Raw genomic sequence first — 25558 nt, 5'->3', positions numbered from 1 at the left:
ATTGCATATGCAGTCTAGTTTATTTTTTGACTTCCTTGCTACTTTTAGTAGGATTGTGCTTCATATGAAGCCCAAAGTGAATGAAAGCCACTCATTGCTATTACAAAAACTATGATTGTTATTTTTTCTCTTAGTTGCCAATTATCATATCCTCCATATAGTAGGTTGAGTAGCTCACTGCTAGATCACTTTTCCATTTTGTTGCCCAGAGTACATAAGGAAGATGGTTCTTGTTTGTCTTGGTGACACATTTTTATTTTGTAAGCCAGAGAGCATGCAAAGGAAAGTTATGTAGAGTAAGATGTAGTCTATGTACTATGCATTTGTTTATAGTTTCTCATTAGCATGTGACCATAAATGGGTCTTTCAGTTGTTCATGTTGTTAATCTGAAACTTTACGTATGCAGTCTATTTTAGTCTTTGGGCGTTCTTGCTTGCTAATTTTAGTAGGATTGTGCTAAATCTGAAGGCCAAAGTGAATGAGAGCCAATCATTGTTCTTGTTATAAACATTGAGACTTTTTTTTCATAGTGGCCAATTGTCATATCCTCCAAATAGTAGTTTGTGTGGCTCACTGCTAGGACATTTTTTTCATTTTGTTGCACAGAGGTGCATAAGAAAGTAGGTTTTTGTTTGGCTTGGCTTGTTGGGCCACTTTTATTTTGTGAACCAAAGAGCATGCAAAGAAGATTTATGTAGATTAAGATATATTCTATTTGTAATGTATCTGTTTATAGGTTTCCATTAGCATGTGACCATAAATTGGTATTTTGGCTGTTCACTAAATCTGAAACTTTACATAAGTAGTCTAGTTAATTTTTTGCTCTTCCCAACTACTTTTAGTAGGATTGTGCTACATATGAAGGCAAAAGTGAATGAAAGGCAATCATTGTTAGTGTTATGAAAAATGAGGTTATTACTTTGTTCCTAGTGGCCAATTATTTCGTCCTCCAAATAGTAGGTTGTTTAGCTCACTGCGTGGTTAATTTTTCATTTTGTTTCACAGGGGTGCCTAAGAAAGATGTTTTTTGTTTGGCTTGTTTGGCCAGTTTTATTTTTAGAGCCAGAGACCATGCAAAGAAACTTATTGTAGATTAAGATGTATTCTATTTGTTATGTATTTGTTTATAGGTTCCCATTAGCAGATGACTCTAAATAGGTCTTGCAGTTCATGTTGTAAATCTGAAACTTAACATATGCAGTCTTGTTCATTTTTTGTGGCTTTCTTGCTACTTTTATTAGTTTTGTGCTACAAGATATCACTAAGTTGAAAAACCATATGAGTTGGTAGGGGGCGTGGGCAAGATGGCGGCTGCATAGGACGCTCGCAAACGAGTTCTGCGCGGGGCCCGAGCAATATCCTGCAAAAATATTCAATAAGGGAGCTCCATATACACAGGATTGTGCTACATATAAAGGCAAAAGTGAATGAAAGGCAATCATTGTTAGTGTTATGAAAAATGAGGTTATTACTTTGTTACCAGTGGCCAATTATTTCGTCCTCCAAATAGTAGGTTTTTTAGCTGACTGCGTGGTTAATTTTTCATTTTGTTTCACAGGGGTGCCTAAGAAAGATGTTTTTTGTTTAGCTTGTTTGGCCAGTTTTATTTTTAGAGCCAGAGACCATGCAAAGAAACTTATTGTAGATTAAGATGTATTCTATTTGTTATGTATTTGTTTATAGGTTCCCATTAGCAGATGACTCTAAATAGGTCTTGCAGTTCATGTTGTAAATCTGAAACTTAACATATGCAGTCTTGTTCATTTTTTGTGGCTTTCTTGCTACTTTTATTAGTTTTGTGCTACAAGATATCACTAAGTTGAAAAACCATATGAGTTGGTAGGGGCGTGGGCAAGATGGCGGCCGCATAGGACGCTCGCAAATGAGTTCTGCGCGGGGCCCGAGCAATATCCTGCAAAAATATTCAATAAGGGAGCTCCATATACACAGGGAGTCCCTGTGAATGTGCGGAATGAGGTGTGACAGACCAGTGGTGCCTGCGGGGGTGTAAATTGAGGCACCGTTCCTCGCACGGCATCTGTAACCGGTGCCTGCAAAAACAAAGATGACGGCCCGAGCAGTGGAACAACCGATCCCAAACTGAGTCTACGGCCGGATTTCCACCGGCGGTTTAGCGGCCAGCCTCTCCGGGCTGAAAAGTGAGAGTGCCCGAGAAGCGCACCGCTGTGTGCACGATTTATCGTCCCAGCACCAGACAGCAGCCCCCCGTGGCATCGGGCCTCCATCGGGAGAGAACGCAGCACTGCTGTGGCCTGGACCAATGCGGTAGGTAAGAAGGCAACGCACGTGCCGCGGGGCAGCCCGCTCCGCATAATTTTCTTATATAGAAGGGCTGCTTGCCCTTCCTGCTCTCTTCTTTACCAACTTCACACGTCTGTGCCGAATTAGGGCCCATTGAATCCCCGGGCCCGTACAAAGCATCCAGGACAAGCTGCGTCCCGGGAACACTGTGGATTGCGCAGCGGAGAGTAGAATGGCTTGTTGAGGCGCTACAACTGCATTTTCGGATCATCCTTTGAATACATTGTGGGTACAGAGATCGGCACTCTTCTGCCTATCTAGAGGATGTTCTAGTGATCACGCCTGCCACTGCTTGAAGCTGGGCACTGCCAGGGACAACACTTGGACACCATCCTGTGCGAAAACAGCTGGGTGTTTGTAGATACACCCTTTGAAGATCTGAATGACACAGTGACAAGCCCAGGGAGTCCCACAACACTATTAGTCGCTACATCATATATGAAACAGTGTCATAACGAGACAATCACTTGTAGTGGATCAACAACAAAGGTTAAAGCACACAGATATAACTCTCTCGCTCACTTCCATCATGAGGAAATCGCGACCCAATAGAACCACCAAAGAAACCATGGCCACAATGGACAATGACTCTTCGGAACCACTGTCACAAACTGAACAGTTTTGCCAACTGGAAAATACATTACAGCGCCATTCTGAAAGATTTGAGACAATTCTGCATGCAATATTAGACACCAAAACCTCACTAGAAACCAAGATTGACACCGTCTCATTGGAAGTCAATTTATTGAGAGCAGATCATCGTAAACTCGCAGAGCGGGTTACTCAGGCGGAAGCAATCACTCATCCATGCAGGAAGAACTCAATGTCCTTCATCGCAGAGCGGAAAATGCGGAAGGCTGCTCGAGATGAAACAACATCCATTTCATTGGATTCCCCGAACGCTCTGAACAACCTAATGCAGAGGTATTTCTGGAAAAGTGGCTCAAATCCACGGTACTTCACGAGAACGTCCCACCCCTGTTCTCCATCGAGAGAGCCCACCGAATAACGGGTCGACTACCTAAAGCAGGTGCCCCTCCACACCCTCTCATAGCTCGCCTCTTGAACTTTCGCGACCGGGACCTGATCCTACAATTATTCCGTACCAAAGGACCTTGGCACTTCGAAAATACATCAATAATGGCATACCCAGATTACACAATGGAAGTGTAACGGAAAAGGGGGTCATTCATGGCGGTTAAACAACGCCTCTGCGCTCTACAAATCAAATATGCTCTTCTTTACCCAGCAAAACTTAGTCATAGACCAGGAGACAACCCATATCTTTCAATCACCCGAGGACGTACGTACCTGGCTTCACGCAAAGGGCCTGGTGATAGCGGCGGCGAAGGAGAAGGAAACAGACACATGGATTACAGCGAAGCTGAGACGTCGTCGCAGGAAACCAGCTAAAACCCGTCCGAATCAAGAACAGGTGGCGGCAGAACGTGATCAAGCAGTAGCGGCAGCCATACGCTGCTGTAAGAACCCCTTTAACACCCTTCGCTCGGAGCACGCACAAACATCAGGATCGGACTCTGGCTCTGAGATCTCAGAGACTCGCATCAATAAAGCACCACATATCACGCCTGGCTCAGTGGATGACATTATTTGACAGACAATAGCAAGCCACGCGACATTGTATTTCACCGCCATCCATATACTCCATCATAGAACACCCGGACACCCTAGGGGACACTGGTTAAGTTGATCCTTTCTTCTTTATTGCATCAATCATCAAGGGCCCCGCAACAGGGTATATTTTCACTAAAGCTTGTCCACACCCCATCAAGATGTACCTTTGAACACGATGTTCATCGAGACACAGAGACACTCACTACTTTTTACTGGTTAACACATATTGGGCGGCACAACATATAGTTGCGGCCCGGGAGGGATTGTTTTCGCTGTTGGGGTCTTTTCCTCTTATTTTTTTATATGTTTCACCATGCTCCTTAATATGCACTTTTGTACACCAACGTAGCCCGAAATACTTGGTCACATCCTTGCAGCTGCTCATACACATGCATGCCCTCGAAAGTGTGATGTGCAGGTGTGTTTTATTGTCTGTAGTACTTTGCTAAAAAATTAAGGAATGATGTCTCACACACAATGACTGACTCAAGCCCAACAATATAGAATCATGACTTGGAATGTCAGTGGTATGGCAACAGACATTAAACAATATAAAATACACTCATATCTCAAACGTCACAGGGTACATATTGCATTGCTTCAAGAAACACATCTCACGAAAGCGGAATTAGCGAAGGTACGATCTCTCTGGGGAGGTCAAATATATGGCACTGTTACTTCAGCATTCGCTAAAGGTGTGCTAGTATGGTTAGCTCCTGGTGTTCCCTTTGCTCTCACCTCCCAGACAATAGATAAAGAGGGTAGATATGTGATATTAGAGGGTAGGTTAGACTGCGCACCCATCAACCTAGCGGCTGCCTATGCTCCAAATAATAATGAGATCCCCTTTATAGACTCCCTCACACCGGCCCTGTTTAACAACCCACTTGCACCTATGATCTGGGGTGGAGATTTTAATTGCATTATGGATCCACAATTAGACCGATCTCATCCCCCAATATGAGAAACACCCGCCACCTCTGGACCTGGAGTACACACATGGGATTAATTGACATATGGCGATTGAATCATCCCCAAGACCGTGAATATTCATTTTATTCTCCGGTACACGACCTCCACACCAGGATAGATATTTTATTTAGTACCACCAATACTGGTCCCTTTTGAACCACGCAGAATATCTCGCAAAAACGCATTCTGACCATAACCCGCTAACGGCACTCATGTCTTGGGGGTACACCACGGCCTGCTATACCTACCTGGCGCCTGCAAACAGGGGCCTTACTAGATCCCCCGTTCCGCGAATCATTGTCAGACACTATTCGGCAATATTTCTTAACAAACGCTGACACAGCTTTCTCCCGTGCAACAGAATGGGAAACACATAAAGTGGTAATTCGTGGCCACTGTATGACCACAACTTGGGGAGTAAGACAACAATTAACTTGTGATCTTATTAAGATTGAACATGACTTACATCAAGAAGAAATACACGCTGCGGAACCCTCTGGGTCCCTTACACAATTACGTCAACTCAGACGATGCAGACATGAAACAGAATCCACTTTAAGTCGCTATGACTATCGCACACGCATGGCTTTACAACACGCTCAGGAGAAGATCGATCGGGTAAGGTGCTTGTCTGGCTCCTCCGAGAAGTGAATCATAGGACACCAGCAATGGCCATCCTGTTGCCAGATGGATGCAAGACCGCGTCACAGCTCGCAATAAATGATGCTTTTCGCACTTACTACCAACGGCTCTATGAACGCCCAGTTGACTTGAACATGGAAAGAGCATGAAGCTTTTTAAAAGGAGTACACCTTCCTAAATTGACAGAAACACAACGTAATATTATAGAACAACCCATACAACTAGATGAACTAGCGGCCGCGGTTAAGCAAAAGGCGCGTGGCAAGACTCCAGGCACCGATTACTTGCCTATTGGATATTATGCCTCATATCCAACCACCCTCTAACCACGATTGTTAGAAGTCTACCAAGAGGCATTTCAACAGGGCTCCCTACCACGCTCCATGAGAGAGGCTCTTATTGTAGTGCTACCTAAACCAGAACGCGATACGACTGATGTATTATCATACCGCCCTTAATCCCTATTTAACGTAGACTGCAAGATTCTGGGTAAGATAATTGCTAACCGCCTGTTACCTGTAATGCACTCTTTGGTACACTACGACCAGTCAGGCTTTATACCAAACCGCACCACATTCATAAATATCAGACGTCTCTTACATTTAATGCACAGTACACCGACGGAGGACATGTATCGTGTAGCGGTTTCTTTGGATATAGAGAAGGCCTTCAATACATTAGGATGGGACTTCTTATATGCTTGTCTGGAAAAAATGGGATTCGGTCCTCACCTATTGCGCTGGGTTAGGACGCTATATGGGGAACCACTAGCAAGAGTAAAAACAGGTAGGGTAATATCGAACTGCTTTAATATACAACGCGGCACACGACAGGGCTGCCCCCTATCACCGCTGCTGTTTGCTTTAGCAATGGAGCCCTTGGCGTGCTATCCACGCTCCAAAGCCGAAGCCTGGGCATATGGGATTCCCAGAGATTCCACGTTGTGTCATTATATGCGGACGATGCCCTTATATACATCAGAGATGTGCACTTCTCGCTTCCTGAACTTGAACACTTACTTTTGCTTTTTGGCACAGCGTCAGGACTCCAGGTTAACTGGCCTAAATCATGTATCTTCCCTCTAGTAATATACTCTCCCACCAAACGTCTTGCCGCAAATAATACACAATTACAGTGGCAATACTATACTTTCAAATATTTAGGAGTATACATATACCAATCGATCAAAGATCTACTAGATGACAATCTCACTAAAGCGCTAACGTCTGCCTGCACATCCCTCAACTTCTGGCAGCCGCTACCCCTATCCCCATTCGGCAGAATAGCGATATCTAAGATGTTAATTCTACCCCGGTTGTTATACTACTTCTCAGCTCTACCTGTGGTGGTGCCGGGTACCTTCTTCAAAGTGCTAAACAGTTTATTATTGGACCTAATGTGGGGAGACAAACGCCGCAGAGTAGCATTATCTGTACTCCAGAGACGGCTCCATGAAGGGGGCCTAGGCGCCCCACACTTTGAGTCTTACTACACAGCAGCTTAGCTACAATGGCCAACCACGTGGTTGATTTCTCCACTACACCCAGAGACACGTGACATAACAGACCAACTGGGTACCACAACATTATACACATAGTTGACTAGCACCAGGATGGGTGGCTCTATCATGACTCCATTGCTAAAAATGGCACACACATTATGGCATCGTTACTTATATCCTAAACACTCACCCACTCCGTACTCTTCGGCAATAAAGCTGTGGGATATACCTGGAGTATCACAGAGTATACCAATCCAGACACGAGCACTATGGGTAGATAAGGACATTACACGAATTAAACACCTTTTTTCCGATGGTGTACTTACATTTTTCCAAGATATGATTGCTGAATACAACATTGCGCCAGGACAGTTTATTACCTATTACACCATAATACTAGGCATACGTCACATATGGGGTCCAGGTAATACCGAACCACCTACCTCTCTAGTTTTACATGCCATACTATCAGCGACGACAACTAATCGCATTATCTCATCTCTGTACACAGCACTTAGTGCACACAATGATACCCCACTACAAACAACACATGAAAAATGGAATACGGTGCTACCAAACCCACTGACAACACCAGAGTGGAATCTAGCACTGCGCTCAGTAAAGGAGATCTCTCATAATGCCAGATTTAGATTCACTCACTTTAACTATATACACCAAGCATACTTAGGCCCAAGATGCGCCACATCCCCAGTGGGATTTTATCACATGGTATGGGATTGCCCGAATTTACAAACGGCTTGGCATACAATCATTGCAATAATTACTGAAATAACAGATTATACCCTACCTGCGACACCGTCTTTCTGTCTGTTAAGTATTCGAATCAAAACAACTACAAAAAAAGACAAATACCTCCACAAGTTCATAGATTTAGCACTTGTGCTATTTAAGCGCAGGATAGACATGGCATGGAAATCCCAAGCACCCCCATCAGCATCGCAATGGTTGAAAGACCTTTTGTTATGGTCCAAAGCAGAAGCTCATCACTTACAGTGGCTCTGGATACAGGGCATACCAAGCTCAGGGGTGGGCTATTGGGAATCATTAGTTCTGAAGGTGGAAGCAAAAAACGACCTACACCCACCGTGAATGGAGCCCCCCTCCCTGGTAGATACACACAATCACTCTATATTTACACACACACACCCTATACACTTACACACATATCCAGAGAACAGAACGCAAATGGAAATGGGCCGATTTACTGCACCTGCTATTCACACTACGATCTGGTTTTTGTTATATACATGACATAGCATGACAAATGAATAATGCAATATATGCGTGGTGACTGTTAATTTTCTCTTTTCCTTTCTCTTTATATTTTATTTTTGAATATATTCCATTAATTTTCCTTTTTCTTTTCATCGAAACAGTTTACAGTTTTGTTAACACCAAAAAAATAATTTATGTTTATATATTCAACAAGTTACATATAAGACAGGAAATACACCACGGTAACGTGTGAACCGTTCGGACCCTTTTACAACTTGTTTTATATGCTAAGACAAAACTTATAGCTTGGTAAGAAGTAACAACGTACCATCATGTTGTAATGTATTACTTGAATTTAAATATGTGAAAATCAATAAATAAATATACAAAAAAAAGTTGAAAAACCATATAACTTAAGAAGTCTTTACCCTACTTAACTCTAGTACCCAAAAGAATCATTTGCACACCTTAAAATCTAATGCAAATTTCAGCAAAATCCGACTGGCCTTTTTTGCTCTACGTGAAATACAAAAGTCTATGACTTATGCTTTGGATTTCAAGCCAGTTTTGGGACCCTCCTTTGCAGCTTTTTGGTCAAATGCTGCCGAACTTTCAGTACGCCGACGATGAAACAGGGGCAGCAGGTCTGCAAAGTTTTGTGGACATTCGTCAAATGGGTGCAAAGTTATTAAGTAGCTAAAATAAAAAATAAAAAACCCTATCTCTGGTCACACACGCCACTCACTCACCCACTCACTCACTCACTGTCACACACACACACACACACACACACACTCACACTCACTCAACAGGGAAAGAGGATGCACTCTTTGGTCTTGTCACAAAATACAGAGGCTGAGACAATGTGAGTATTTTATGTAGCTTTCGCAAAACAACGGAAATAATTTACAAAGGAAAAGTGAAGAAAATATCATTGACACTGTAAGGACAAGACGGGAACAGAGGTTGCCACATGTCCTCCCTATATACACAGACCGAGGCATGTCAGTAAAATAACATGTATATTGTAAGCAGGCATATGTATGCTTTGATAAGCATGTTGCACCATATGCAAATAGATTGTTTTGGACACTTAACTGTATTGTTCCCTGGCTTAATAGATTTCATTTATAATAGAAGAATAAAGCCTTCGCATTTATGGCAAGCAGGTCACCTGCAGCACATAACCCCTGCCCCTCACCATCCCTTATGCTTTTACTGCTGGGAGCAGGAGAATCATTGAGCATGCCCAACTCTCACCTTCTCCTTTGCACACTCATTCAGGTGCAGAAGGATCCAAAGACGATTACTTCCCTGACCCACCTCTCCCACAGTAAGGTCCTGACTCAATGCATGGCCTACTGCTGCCCATGATATACCTGTTCTATGAGGTAGGTTTGCATTTTTACTGCTTTACCTTTTTTGTGTGAGTTGTATTCAGTGTGTGATGGAAGTAGCTAGCTCTACTTATGCTGTGCACACTGCTTTGCACACTGTAAGAAAGTGGGTTATTTATTTGGGAAGGTGTATCCTTACTAACCTGATGAACATGCTTAAAGATAGGTTTCAGCACGAGTCTAAGAAACTCTACTTAACTCCTGTCAGCTGTAAGACAAGCAGGACACAGTTGCCTAAAATAACTTTTTTAATTTCTAGCAGTACCAACAAGTCAAGAAAACAACACAATAAGGAAAGATAGCACTGTCCCCAATCCCGAAAAGGTACACCCTGAAGTTACTGCGGGCAACTCCACATTGCCCAGAGTCAGTGAAAGGTGCCTTTTGGCCAGCTGAATTTTCTTATCAATGTCCCGCGCTACTCACTCAAGAAAGCCATCCAATGTAGTTCTGTTGCTGCTACCATTGGGTCTGAGTATGTCTAATTCATGTTTCACCATACTGCTGCTGAAACTAGGCAATTAAATCAGGTAATCAGAAATTATAAAATAAATCCAGTCACTACAAGCGGCCCAATAGAGAGCCCCTGATACCAGCCAGGTTACTCATTAAGAGATAAGAAGCAGGGGGAAGCCCCTTACTGTTGGACAGGTTATAATCCCAGGTCAATCATCTACAGGGGGCAGTGAGTGAAACAAATGGACATCAGTAACAGTTCCAAGATGCAGGTGGAGTTAACTGTGAATGTGTTTCTAAAGTAGCTCAATGTGCCAGACACTGGACCCAGTTGAAATATTTGTAACTAGTGAAAAGAAAAATTCAATAGGGGTCTGTCTCTCATCTGGGTTGTTGATGTCTAGCTTTTATTTACTAGTGATACCGATTCACCTTAGAGAAGTTAAAATAGGATTACGATTTCTCTAGTGCATCTTAAAATCTTGCATAGGATATATTATACTAGAGTTCAGCTACATAGACTTCAGAGAACAATCATTCGATAGTTGGGTGCCACACCAAGAGTGGTATCACACAATGCTGGACTACACTAACACCTTCGATTTACATAGAATGGAACCACAACTTGGACTTGTGCATGGCAGTGGAAGGATAATATGCGCAGGCAGAGGTTGCCTGAAAAAGTACCAAAGGATTTGCAGTGCCTGGATTGAATACCATGAACTAACACAGTATTGGAGAAAGATATGCATGTATTATGATGACCACTGTACATAGACTGTATACTGTGATCATAATATATGCTGTAGAGACGCTCTTAGGCGGGACCTCAGTCCATGACACATGTGCCAGTCTACAGTCCTTAAATGTTCATATTGCATATTTTCGAAGCCCTGCTTATTAATAATTCGCTGAGCAATCTTAATGGTGTTAAAACAAAAACAAGTACAATTTATCTATGCAAACTCTTAAATGTAGTACCTCTACAGTGTATCATTCCACTGATATGGCCTGAAGCGCTCTTCTGGGCAGTCTGGGTAGGGTAAGAGCCTACCCAGTTTGTTGAGCATGATTGGGAGACTGTAGCTTTATAGTGTGACCTATGCTTCTTATCTCTTAATGAGTAATTGTTTAGATGAAGGGATGCTTCCCTAGTCACTGCACTCCACTTGGAGCTGGACTCAGGCATGAATTGAAGCAAAGATGTGTGAGGCAGATAGGGCTGCACTTGTGGATAATAGGCCATCTTTCCCTTGTCTGGTGTATGGGGACAGTAGCCTTTTGGGTGATCCTAAGCATGTGACAAGTCACTGGAAACAGAAAAGCCTTTAACTGGAGGTTGTTTTGGAATGTCCTTTTCTTGAAGTCAGAGTTCATGGGCTTACTTAGCAACCCTATATGCCTACGAGGCCCAGGATAATTATACTATAATGTAAGAGATGTCCTGTGGGACCCGTTCATTGACATACTTCTTTGTTTGAGTCTGAGGTATTATCGATACAGTGTTCATTAACCCCTTCCCCACCACGGATGTAATGGTTACGTCCAGTGGCGCAGCGTTCCGGCACCACGGACGTAACCATTACATCCCGTTACTGGCCCTTGGGGGAAGCGCTAGCACTCCCACCGAGGAATTCCCACCCACACCCCCCAGGGCTTCCCCTTCCACCCCAAACAATCCCCCTCACCCCACCCCAGTGATGTCTAATGTCAGCGTGCAATTGCGCACTGACCTCATCAGAGGCCTCCCCCATCGCACTGGAAGCTCAGCTTCCAGCACGATCGGATGAGAAATGCTTGCATTTCTCTTCCGATCGGGGTGGGGGATGGCAGGGAGGCAGCAAATGGGAAAAAAAGGCCTTTCCTTTCCTTTGATGTCTTTCTGAGCATTTCTGCAGCTCGATCACACAGCAATCGGGCTGCAGATATGGTTACTAGACACCAGGGATTTTCTTTGTTGACATGTAAACCATGAAGGGGAGCGACCCCTTAGGCAAGGGTCGCTCCCCAGGGGGACACTTTTTTACTAGGCCATTTCTGCCCCAATTGGGGGCAGATCAGCCTATTTTAATTAGGCAGATCTGCCCGGGGTGGGGGGGTCATGGAGCCACTAGACACCAGGGATTTTTTTTTATTGTTTTTACAGATGGGGAGCGACCCCCTTTAGGCAAGGGTCACGACCCCCTTTAGGCAAGGGTCGCTTCCCTGGGGGGCAAATTTATTTTAGGCCATTTCTGCCCCCCTTGGGGGCAGATTGGACTAAGTGTATTTGGCTGATCTGCCTCCAGGGGGTGCAGAAACCACTTGGGCACCACGGATTGGTGTGTATGTGTGTTTTTGTTTGGGGGGGGCTGCCCCTTGGGCAATGGTCACTCCCCATGGGGACACATTACTGCTTCCCATTTCTGCCCCCTTGGGGCAGATCAGCATATTTTTGTAAGGCCCATCTGCCCCAAAGGAGGGGCAGAAAGCCCACCAGACACCAGGGAAGAATGTTTTTTTTAAAAAGAGGGTGGGGGTATGGCCATACCCCCACCCCAAATAAATGGGGACAAAGGTGTTCTGCCCTTGGGGCAATTACCCCCGATCCATTCACCAGGGTGAGGGGGGCAGAAAGCCTACTAGATGCCAGGGAATTTTCTTTTTAAATTGTGGGTGGTGACCTCCAACCAGTATGGGCATGTGATGGCCCCACCCCCAACTGAAGGGGGTAACAGTCTTTCAGCTCTCCCCCGCACACTAAAAGATCTTATCCCAACGCCAAGCAAGAGGACATTTGATTATTTCGGGTTTTGGTTTTCCATTTGGACCATGAGATCCTGTCTAACTCTCAAAATCGTCCCACTTGGAATGGTGAGGGCTGCACTTTTTGGACTTTAGGATGCAGCCATGTAAAAAAATCTACGCGATCTAGACACATCTGAAAACTAAACATCTGGGTGAGTCCAGGGTGGTGTGCTTCACATGCACACCACACCATTTTCTTACCTACAATTCCCTCCAAGCCTCCAACTTTGCTTGAAATCACACATTTTCCCAACATGTTTGTGATGGAACCTTTCGGAATCCGCAGGAATCCACAAAATTCCTACCACCCAGTATTGTCACATCTATACCAATAAAAACAATTCTGTCCCACTTGTCAGCCTAAAAAATGTTTTTTTTCACACAGCCCTTTTGGCCCGGCTTTGGTTCCCCCTCAATTTTGACATGTTTTTGGCTCTTGCCTGTCACAGGCACTTGGCCCAACTACACAAGTGAGGTATCATTTTTATCAGGAGACTGAGGAGAACGTTGGGTGGTAGGAAATTTGTGCCGGTGCGGTGATCTCACACAGAAATGTGAGAGAAATGTAATTTTTTTGTGTGTCTTTTTTGAGTTAAATTTGAGGTTTGCTGAGGATTCTGGGTAAGAAAACACTGGGGGATCCACGCAAGTCACACCTTCCTGGACTCCCTTGGGTGTCTAGTTTTTAGAAATGTCTGGGTTTGGTAGGTTTCCCTAGATGGCTGCTGAGCCCAGGACCAAAAACGCAGGTGCACTTCCCCCCCCCACAAAAACAGGCAGATTTGTATTTGATAATTTTGATGTGTCCACGTAGGGTTTTGGGCATTTCCTGTCACAGGCACAAAGCCTACCCACACTAGTGAGGTACCATTTTTATCAGTAGACATGGGAGATGCTGGGTGGAAGGAAGTTTGTGGCTCTCCTCAGATTTCAGAACTTTGCAGCACCAAAATGTGAGGAAAAAAAATGTATTTGTTTGGTCAAATTTTGAGGTTTGCTAATGATTCGTGGTAACAGCACATGGTGAGAGTGCCACAAGTTACCCCATCCTGGCTTCCCCTGGGTGTCTAGATTTCAGAAATGTACAGGTTTGATAGGTTTCCCTAGGTGCCAGCCGAGCTATAGGCCAAAATTCACAGCTAGGCACTTTGCAAAAAAACAGGTCAGTTTTCTTTGGGAAAATGTGATGTGTCCATGTTGTGTTTTGGGGCATTTCCTATCGCGGGCACTAGGCCTACCCACACAAGTGAGGTACCATTTTTATCAGGAGACTTGGGGGGAATGCTGGGTGGAAGGACATTTGTGGCTCTTCTCAGATTCCAGAACCTTCTGTCACTGAAATGTGAGGAAAAAGTGTTTTTTTGCCAAATTTTGAGGTTTGCAAAGGATTCTGGGTAACAGAACTTGGTGATAGCCCCACAAATCACCCCATCCTGGGTTCCCCTACGTGTCTAGTTTTCAAGAAATGCACAGGTTTGGTAGGTTTCCCTAGGTGCCGGCTAAACTAGAGGCAAAAATCCACAGCTAGGCACTTTCCAAAAAACACATCAGATTTCAATGGGAAAATGTGATGTGTCTATGTTGTGTTTCCTGTTGTGGGCATTAGGCCTACCCACACAAGTGAGGTACCATTTTTATCAGGAGACTTGGGGGAACACAGAATAGCGGAACAATTGTTATTGCTCCTTGTCTTTCTACATTTTTTTCTTCCAAATGTAAGACAGTGTGTAAAAAAGGCGTCTATTTGAGATATGCCCTGTAATTCACAAGCTAGTATGGGGACCTTGAAATTCAAAGATGTGCAAATAACCACTGCTTCTCAAAACCTCACATTGTGCCCATTTTGGAAATACAAAGGTTTCCTTGAAACCTATTTTTCACTCTTTGTATTTCACCAAATGATTTGCTCTATATATCTGGTATACAATGAAAACCCGTTGCAAGGTGCAGCTCCTTTATTGGCTCTGGGTACCTAGGGTTCTTGATGAACCTACAAGCCCTATATATCCCTGCAACCAGAAGAGTCCAGCAGATGTAATGATATATTGCTTTCAAAAATCTGCCATAGCTGGAAAAAGTTATAGAAGCAAATGTGGACAGAAATTACACTTTTATTTTTTTTCCACCTCAATTTCAATATTTTTTTATTTTAGCTGTTACTTTCTGTAGGAAAACCTTAAAGGATCTACATAATTGACCCCTTGCTGAATTCAAACTTTTGTCTACTTTTCAGGAATGTTTAGCTATCCAGGATCCAACATTTGTTTCACACCCATTTCTGTCACTAACAGGAAGGAGGCTGAAAGCACAAAAAATAGTAAAAATGGGGTATGTCAACTAAAATGCCAAAATTGTGTTGAAAAATTGGGTTTTCTGATTCAAGTCTGCCTGTTCCTGGAAGCTAGGAAGATGTTGATCTTAGCACTGCAAACCATTTGTTGATGCCATGTTCATGGGGAAAACAACAAGCTTTCTTCTGCAGCCCTTTTTTCCCATTTTTTTTTCTAAACAAGATTTTAGCTGGCAGCAAAGGGGTTAACTCACAATTAAATGGAAAACTAAAATGTTTTGATAAAAGAATACATTAATTTTAACAAAAGAAGAACATGGCACATTTTTCTTTGGCATTAGCTTTATATGAAAATAGGTATGATATATACAATATGAAAATGGTGTTGATGATGCAGTACTCTTTTGTCAAAATATTTTTGCTGTTACATTATAGTAAATTTACCTGAAATTATAACATCACCAAACCTTCTGAATAAATAGACAAACAGTCTGGAACTTTGAGCCATTATTTACCAGTAAATTTTAAGTTTGAGGTGTAAGGAGATTGGTCTAGTGCCATGGATGTCCTAGTGAGTAACGCAGCAGACCTCGAAATACTCAACCAGTTGAGTCTGATTTTTATCAGGGCGAGCTAATTTTAGGACCTGGCTAGTAACCTGGAGCTGGCAAAGAACAGGTGGTCTGTCAATTCAGAAAGGGAATGAATAATAAAAATGTATTTAAATCTTTTTATCTCGTCACATTTGCTGTGCGTTCAGATACAGAGGTCAAATGTCAGTTTGTCTTATTACAAATTGCTGCTCATATTATCCTGGAGATTGGTGTTACCAAAATCCTCTAACTTTGCAGTCAGAGAAATAAAATTAAAGTGAAATGTCTAACAATCATGAAATGGAAGCCTTTAGGATGACAGTTGTTTCTAACCCACACGATTTAAGTAGTTTGTAAACGAACAGTTCAAATATTTCAAAATACATCAGCAATGAGGAAAACACATTTTTTTGTAATTGAGAAGTGTAATGGAAACAAAGATTTTTAATTGAATCAGAACAAATCCAAGTATTTACTTGGTGATTTGTAAATGATAAATATTTGCAGAAACCAGATTTCCAAAACCAGATTTTGTATCCTATATAGTTTAGCGTTAAAATGTATGTCATTGGGAATTTTTTTGCCCATCTCAATGGAAAACGCGCTGACTGAAAATGACAGTACGCTACCACATCATGCTTTTAGTAATATGTTTATTAAAAGCGAAACGTTTCTGAACATGAACTAACAAACATTCCTGCTCCTGTCCGATGTCAGTAGTGTTAGTGAACTAAGAGCCTAGTCAGAGATCATGTGTACCCTATGTGTGGGCTAGCTCTATTTTTTATTATACATGATGCAAAAGGTCAGTGTACTAGATCAAACAAAAACGTTTATTTGTACAGCAGAGACACTGAATTCTCAAATTTGAAGGTGCTGTCATATGTGGTAAAGAAGAAAAAGGTGGCTCGGTAAATAAAGTATTTGCCCAGGGTCACATAACCTGTGACGAGTTTACGGATCAAGCGACCTACAGGTCAGTCAGGTAGATTATTAAAGTCGCTAGACCTGCGGTTCTGGTAGCATTTTAATGATTTTTCGAGGCCTGTTTAGAGAGACTTGAATGATGTATGAGGTGTCTTAAGAATGCCTTTTCCCCATTATCACATTGCTTTGCTAGATGGAGTGTTGGTTGAACACAGTCTTCCTAAAACTCAGTCCAAACAAAGCAAATTTTGGTGGTGGGTTCCTAAAGAGACCTTTCAGAAGCAATGGTGCCACACTGGCTTTACCCTCTCCCTGACTGGCTCTAAAGTGAAGAATCTAGCTACCATCATAGATAAACTGCCTCTGGACGATCAAAGCTCTAATGTGTTAAAGGTGGTCTACTATCTGCACGTGTTGAAAAGACTATTGACCATCTTGTAGTCTATTCAAAACTACAGGCAATCATAGTAACCCAGATTGAATATGCCAATGGCCTGTATGCACTTTGCCCTAAATGTCGGCCAACAGAACTTCAGCAACAGCAGAATGCAGCTTCTCAATCAAGACTAGCACTTAAGTGGCTGAGTGATTAATGTTCAAGTTATATATGATGCATAGGTCGATGCATTAACAAGGTTTGTTATTTCTCCAAACATGATTCCTGCCATAGCTAGCAAACCAGAGTCTCCAGTTCGTGCAGCTGCGCTATGTTGTAGTTCCCTAGACATAGCACAAATTGAGCATTCTTTCTTCAGGCAGCCAGTGTGGGGCCCGTATTACACCCTAGCCATAATCCCACAAAAGCCAGGATAACCACTGAGCTATTGGATGAGGATAACAAAACTAGCTTTTCCTGAAATTGTGTGCATAAGCAGCAGTCCCTTCAAGAGGCCATTCTCGGCGAACACTACATTGTATAAATACTCAAACTAATCCCACCGCTCCTTTTCTTCCCCATGTTTCATTTGTATTTACTACATCACTACGTTCATCGTGATATTCTATATATTTTAATCCTAGTTGAATTGAGTCCTCTCCTCTGCCTTTACAATATATTTTATCAGTAGATAACTGCCAAAGGGTGTAAGTCCATTCAGTACATCCTGTACCATTCACTATGAAGTTGGAGTGTTTTGACCAGTAAATGATCTCTTTCGGGAAAAATAATTTTAGGATTGTTGTTTAGGGACATTTATTAAACAAACCATGTAGAAGATGTTGATACTGTGTTTATGAAGTGTAAGTAGGAAACCGCTTTCTTGCCGATGGCTAAAGTGCAAGAGCTACCGTAAAGTGTTTATGGTTGTATGTCATTTTCCTTTGATCACAGTCGCCCACATGTTGCAACATACAAAAAAGTACAGTATTCATAAAGCGTTTGAGGAATGGGACAACGACCATCACAGTACAATTTGCCCTCTTGTTAGTGGGAATGAATTGGGTAGTTGACACTTTCTCAGGACTGCTCTAGACTTTTTGCCCTTGGTCTGAGCATACTGCTGGGGCAGGACTGAGTCCTCCAGCAGGCTTTGTGGTAACACCTGTGGTCCAGAAGGAGGGGGCTGATGCTGGGCGCTATAAAAGCACTCTTCTTCACAGTGGCACACAATGCGCTGTTCTGGACTTTTTTGCCTGTGGTCTGAGCATCCTGCTGGGGTGGGACTGTGTCCCCGTGCAGGCTTTATGATAACACCTGTGGCCCAGAAGGAGGAGGCTGATACTCTGCGCTATAAAAGTACTCTTGATCACTGTAGCGTGGGACTCGCTGTTCTGGACTTTTTGCGCGTTGCCGGAGCATCCTGCTTAGAAGTGACTACGTCCCCGAGTAGACTTTGTGGTGACACCTGTGGCCCAGAAGTGGGGAGGGGCTGGTAGGGGGGGGGGCTGACGCTGTATCCTATGAAAGTGCCCTTCATCACTGCCGGGCAATAACCAGGCCAGTCTGTGCCCATTCACACCCATCCGCAGACGACCAAGGCTGGGCCACCCCCTTGACTCATGACTCTAGTTTTGGAGTAACTTGGTGAGTTGTTGCCTTTATTTACTCTTTCAGCCCTTAATATGGGTAAACGGCACGTTAGAAATGGCACCATACTGGAACGTGTCATCGGGGTCTTGTCTAACGAAATTGCCCTAACTGAGAGCAGGTCATTGCTTGGCCATGTGAACTATACTGGTGGGGGATTTGGGGAGGCAGGAGAGGGGGGCAAGTCACTCTGTAGTGGTTCAAAATTATACTTTGACACAAGATCGCTTTCGGCGATACTGGAGATATAGTAGCCCCTTGCAGTCTCACCTACTTACAATAATATGAATGCCACTGCCAGTATTGGTTTCCCTTTGACACTTGCGAGGCCTACTAGCCCTGCTTCTCCTTCCAAACCAACCACTGAGAGGAAGAAATCAAGTACCATTGTTACTAGGCTAAAACTCAGCTTGGCTGCTCTAAACAAGGAAGGAAGATGACCCCCACCGCCTTTGGGCCCAGTGGATCCTGAGGAAGTGCTCAATAGACTTTCAGTTATCATTGAATCTCATTTATGACCCATTAAAGTCGAGTAGTGTTGAGGCTTAAATCTCAAAACTTAATTAATACCGAGGCTAATTGCACTGCATGTTCAGACTTGTTGCTGAAGTAAAGAGCAAGGGGAGTAGAACTGAAAATCAGCTGCAAGACTAAGTAACCTTGCTGTCTGTAACATACCTCATTGCCTCTTTTGCAGGGAGATACAGGACACTTGGGAATATCCAGGGTAAGGAATAATAGTCCTGTTTAACCATTTCCCCAATGTGCTTTGCAGCTTTACTGATAAAACTATATAGTTTATTAACGATAATCTGTGAAAATTGGGTTTCAGAAAACATTTATCCTTTGCACATCACTAAGTAAAGTGTTCTCACTTTTTTCCCCATCCTATTAAAATATTTTTTTCATCACAAAGAAGTACAAAAATGGTCTTTCCAAGCTCCTGAAATATATTTTGAAATGTTTGTAAAGTTGACTTAGCTATATAAATGTTGTGTGTTAGGAAAAATCAGATACCAAAAGCCTTTCATTTCACATAGGTCAGAGAGTTCACCTTTCAAAATCCTGGAACTCTGCAGTCACAAGGAAAAGTATATGCATTGCAATAAAACAAACTAACTTTTGACCTCTGTCTCTGAACACAGACAAGAATAAGATTTAAAGGCATCTTAATTGCTAATTTGGTTTCTGATGGAACAGAACACCTGCTCTTTGTCCAGAAAGGTCGAGTGGAATCTAAAAATAGCTCGACCTCATAAAATAAAACTCGACATAGCGAGTGGTCCAGTAGATTTTTCAAGCCCTGCTTATGGTAGTGATCTATGGGGATATAAAGACTGCAGAGGGATCCAAGTGGTGGAAAATAATTTTTAAGAAGTCGGTGGCTACTTGTATAACTCATGCTCATGAAGAACTGGGACTGGAATATAGGTCTGATAGGTTGACACTCTCTCCTCTAGTTAGAACGTTCAAAATCTGGGCAAGCACGGAGTTAGATGTGAACCAGGCAATCATTTGAGATTGTCTTTCTTTGGATACAGGTGATATTATTCCGTGGCTTGATGATATAAAACACTCCCTGGAGAAACTGGGCCCAGCCCTAATTGGGTTTATAGAAAAAAATCACTAGGAAAGATTTGCCCTTGATTTTAAAAAAACAACACTTTTTAAATGCAAAAGCCGACAAAGTGGCTAGAGAATTGTTGAATCCTTTTCATAGCAGGCACGTTCTACTGAATTTGGTTACATCTTCCCACCATTGCTTCCTGTTAACGCGGTTTAGATAGAATCTTAGCAGAGCCACAGGGCAAACATAGGGCCTGATTCTAACTTTGGAGGACGGTGTTAAACCGTCCCAAAAGTGGCGGATATACCACCTACCGTATTACGAGTTCCATAGGATATAATGGACTCGTAATACGGTAGGTGGTATATCCGCCACTTTTGGGACGGTTTAACACCGTCCTCTAAAGTTAGAATCAGGCCCATAATGTGGAAGACCTGGGGCCCTGTTTGTGTGACAACTTCTCGCCCCAAGACTATGCATTTTATTGTGCTTTGCGATCATTACAGTTATTTGCGACAGAGCTATATTATGTCCTTGCTCAGAGGAAAGGGTTTTTGGCAAGTAAGAGCAGCCTTGATTTATCTACAAATGTGGTGCCCTTTACTCTGTTTTAATAGAGCAAGCTTTCTGGCAGGCGCTCTTAGAAGTAGAAAAAGTCACCGGAAATGCTGAAGTTTATTTTTGTATCTTGATACTAATAAAATGTTTAATGGTAAATGGATATTTTAGCCTATTTTTTGTGTTTGTGAAAGCTATATGCTTTTATGGTTTCATCAACCGAATAAAGTATTTTGATGGTGGTTTGTGTTTTTTAGAATTGATGCAGCTTTGATTTCACATTTTCTGGCAGCTTTGAATGCTAATTTATTTTTTGTTTTTGCTTTTTCGATTTTGGCAGGAATCTTCGTTGTATGCCACACTGTCCTTCACGATGACACTACTGAGCACACTTTTGAGGACAATAATTCGGGGTGCTGCTCTTTCTCCCATGATGCACGATGGAACAAGGAAGGGTTTTCTTGCTAAACTGACACAACAAACCACGGGTCGAACTTTGTGTTTCTCTCTCAGCCTAATGAAAGAAGAAACCAAGACACACCTTCCTCAGGAGCTGGACCCAGATGGATGGAAGACTTTGGCGAAATCCGACCCTTCTGATGATGATGGCGAAATACATCTAGAGCAGGAAGAAGACCCTTTGACCACTATGAGAGAGTTGGTAGAGATGTGGAGGTTAGCAGGCAAAATGGTCCCAGAAAATATCAGTGAAGAGCAGTTAAGAATACTTATGGTACTGCCCACAAAATCCTCCGGGAAGAAATGTTTAAAACACTTATCAGTCAAGGAAGGTCATAAGAAATCCAGGAAGGAAAAGAAGGAAAAGTTGAAGGAAATAAGGAAAGAAGAATCTGAACACGCAATAGAAAAAGAAGATGAAACTGACATCAGAAACACCTATTTCTTGCAGTTCTGGCATAAAAATATAGATAACCAGTACAATAGCAAGGCTGCTCAGGCTATGATTTTTGGCCAGCCATTAATATCTGACATGTCCTACAGTAGCTACATGTCACAAAGGGAACTGGAGAACACTGTGAATCAGTTAATGGAAAGTGAAGGCTGGAACAGGAGGTCACCTGACCCTTTCCATATTCATTTTTGCAATCTTCAGAGAGATGGATCTTATCATAAAGAGTTAGTAAAACGTTACCAAGGTGCTTGAGAAAGATTGTTTTTGACTAGTAAAGAGAAGTCGTACATTGATATTTTTCCTGCACATGAACTTGTTTATTTGACTGCTGACTCTCCCAATGTAATGAAGACATTTAAGCATGATAAAGTTTACATAACTGGCTCTTTGGTGGACAAGAGTCAGCAGACTGCCCTATAGTTGGCAAATGCAAAGCGTTTAACACTTTCAACTCTTAGACTTCCGCTTGAAAGGTACCTGCAGTGGGAAATTGGTGGTAAAAACCTCACTCTGGACCAGATGATTCGCATTTTGTTGACTCCAAAGGACAATGGGGACTGGAAAAAGGCTTTAGAGTTTGTCCCAAAAAGAAAACATGATGGCTTTGTAGATCCTTCAAAATACCAAGGCAAACAAACCGTTCTAAAAAGAAAGAAAGGTTATGACTTTGGCACTAGTAGCAAAAAGGTTTCAAAGTCCGCTGCAAAGGATGCAACTTTGAAAACTACTCAAAAGAAATGGTGGGAAAAATATGACAAATCAATTTAAGGGAATTAAATGTCTTCAAATAAAACATTTCTATGGGCATCATCATTGATTTGATAAACCAGCAAGCGTGAAAACCTAATTGGGGGTAGAAGCATTCAAAATAAAGTCACAAAGTGTATAGGGGCAGGCTATATATGATACTTACATTGTGAGGGCACAGTAGTTGTTTGTGCTTTGACAAAAAGAAACCTAGCTGTTAGCATTTTGATCGGACCTATGCCAAGTAATCTAAGTAAATCCGCCCAAGTCACCTGGTTACCATAAACCTCAAATATTTGTCATTTCGAAATCCCCTTAAAACAACGAAGTTAGTAACAAAAATGTTTTGCAGCCATTTGTTACGTGGCAAGATTAAGGTTCCTTGTACTTCAACTACCAAACTTTGATAGAAGTAGACTCTATGATTTTGACATTAGTCTTCTCATAGTAACAGTTTTCAAATGTATTTCTCTACAAGCCTATTATTCCTATCCTTATGCAGTTATAGTTCCAAATTGTATTATTGTTGAGAATTGTTTATCACCTTTCATGTTTACTGATATGCCAACCACTGGCTTGTTCTCCATTTTGATGGAAAGGCCCCATTTATTGTGTACCACACAGGTTAATGCTGCATTACTTGCCGTGCTTTTTCAATCTCCTCTAAATGTCCCTTTCACCAGTTTTAGGAGTTTTCGCTGCATATAAGCATAATCTAATGAGTGCTAATTGAAGTAGTCTGATAGCCAATTGCACAAAAGTCAACTAAACAAAGGCCTTGGTATTTAGTACAAAATGAACTGTAATGCTTTTCTGCTGTGACCACCTCTTCAGCACTATACTTTATGCTGTACTCATGTGTTCTCCACCACGGATAATTAGCATCATCTTGATTCATATGTGTTGCTTAGAATGCTTTCTTGAGAAGTGAAAAATATAAAAACCTTTGCAGCTGTGGTTGATTAAAGCACATCTACAAAGTTATATAAAAAAAGAGAGCACCTGGTCTGCCATTTCTGTACGCGTTGTGACATTCCTGTACTCTACTTGGTATTTGTCTTTACCTTATTTATGACTATCCCTTGGAATCACAGCTGAGTAACATTTTCATTGAATCATTTACATAATTAGATCCATATATACAAAATTAGCAAAGATGAAATTATTGTTAAATATTATGCATAGATTGTCATAAATTGCTTGAAGTCAACATGGTAGCAAGATAATTTTTTACCCATTTTTCAAATAAGTAAACATCTATTGTGGCTAAATGTTTGTATTGAATTTTATGGTTACATATTTGATTGCATCATCTGATAGCTGGCTAAAGTAACACTGAACCGTTACAATAGATTCCACTTATAATTTCCCCCACTTCTCCTTTACCAACCATGAAATGTTCTAAAGTGGTAATTGCCTTGTGTGTTGTCGTGCAGAGACTACCACTTTCAAGGATCAAAGTTTGGTAATTGTGTTTGATATAGCCGGATAGTTTTCATCATGTCTTCTTTCTGATCTCGGATGATAGCTGGTGAATAGTGCCTAGTCATTCTCATAACGTTCCACTTTGCTCCCCAGGGACCTGGTGAGTTGCGAATCCCTACCTTTCCCCAGAGAAATGTTAGCCTAACTTGCAGCACATAGAGCCAGGGACAGTTGTCTACTCTTTAATGAGTGTAATGGGAGTGCCTGCCTGTTAGCAACTCCCTGAAGCATGTAAGCCAGAAATCTAGGGACCGTGGTCTGAAAGACAGTATCATCCGCATCCAAAACCTCTACTCAGAATAGATGGAGTTTTGAACAATGCCATAGTAGATTTACCAATGTTCTAGTCCCTCCACAACCTCAACAACATTAGTTCAATTGGTGCTTGTTCCACTCATGATGTTTAACTGGTGCATAGTAACAGTATAGAGCTAGCTTGAAAATGGACTCCTGTGTTGGTATGTTCCTCACCAAATTATGTGCCCTAGTGTAATTAAGGCTTTCCCATTCTTTTTGTATGGGTGATTGTCCCAACTCATTCCACCACCTTTTTTTGTTCCGATGTTGTTTCTGTGATGTTGGGATTTTGAATAAATGTGTATAATTCAGAAATCAAAAGTATGTCCTGACTTTAGTACCGAGCCACCTCTCATGTTCATTAGGTTATCTACTAACTATAGGTTAAACGGATTGGTGTGATGTCCAATATCTAATCTGATAGTAATGTTATACCTTAGACTCAGGAATGTTAGATTCATTCTTGAGAGCCTCAAAGAGTTAACATTTGTAACGTTTTATAGGACTCCCACTCTGCTATATCTCTGGGATACCCACACAAATGGATTCTCTTCCAGGGCAAGTCTAAAAGATGAATTTCACACCAATGGTGAGTATCATGAGGGGAATGTGATCAAGTTTGATTTGTAAGCTGCTCTCTCTTCCAATTTTCTAGAGTGGTCCTGGTGACAGATTAGAAGTATAGTACGGGGGTAGAGGAAGACACTGTAATAAATACAAGGTCTTCAGTTTAGTGGATATTTTCTGCTATCTGTCCAAAACATGAAAGACTCCTAATATTCCAGGAGGAGCCCACAGTTGACTGTTCAGTTGCTACAACATAGAGGTAATCTAAATCACTGGATATGTTTTTGCTTCACAATCCTATTGAAAGTTAAACCTTAATTTCAGTGTAGAAAGTCCGTTTTGCTGAGGCACACATTTTTATTTCTGAAAGTTGAACCTGATATCTGGCTTTAGGCCTTTAAATCGCCCTTTAGGTGGGAAGATAGAACTGAGGAGTTTGTAAATGCTTCCAACACGTCCCCTGCAGACATTGTCAATTTATAATTGCCTCATCCAGTTTTCACTCTGTTAATAACTGGGCTCACAACGATCTGTCTCGCAAAAGGTTCTGTTGTGAGGACAAAAATAAAAGCAAAAGTGTATACCCTTGTCTCGTTCCCCTATAGATTTGATTAATGGGAATAGGGTTGATGGGGGAGG

At 42.1% G+C, this 25558-nt stretch overlaps 1 pseudogene; it reads left to right on the top strand.

Annotated features, from left to right (window-relative positions):
• The first annotated feature begins 21141 nt into the window (after window positions 1-21141).
• LOC138293889 (tRNA methyltransferase 10 homolog C-like) lies at window positions 21142-22591 on the top strand (annotated as a pseudogene).
• The last annotated feature ends 2967 nt before the right edge of the window (window positions 22592-25558 follow it).

The sequence above is a fragment of the Pleurodeles waltl genome, chromosome 4_2 (genome assembly GCF_031143425.1).
Source record: "Pleurodeles waltl isolate 20211129_DDA chromosome 4_2, aPleWal1.hap1.20221129, whole genome shotgun sequence".
Taxonomy (NCBI): Eukaryota; Metazoa; Chordata; class Amphibia; order Caudata; family Salamandridae; genus Pleurodeles; species Pleurodeles waltl.
Note: the sequence above shows the minus strand (reverse complement) of the source record. Positions and strands in the feature narration are given on the sequence as shown.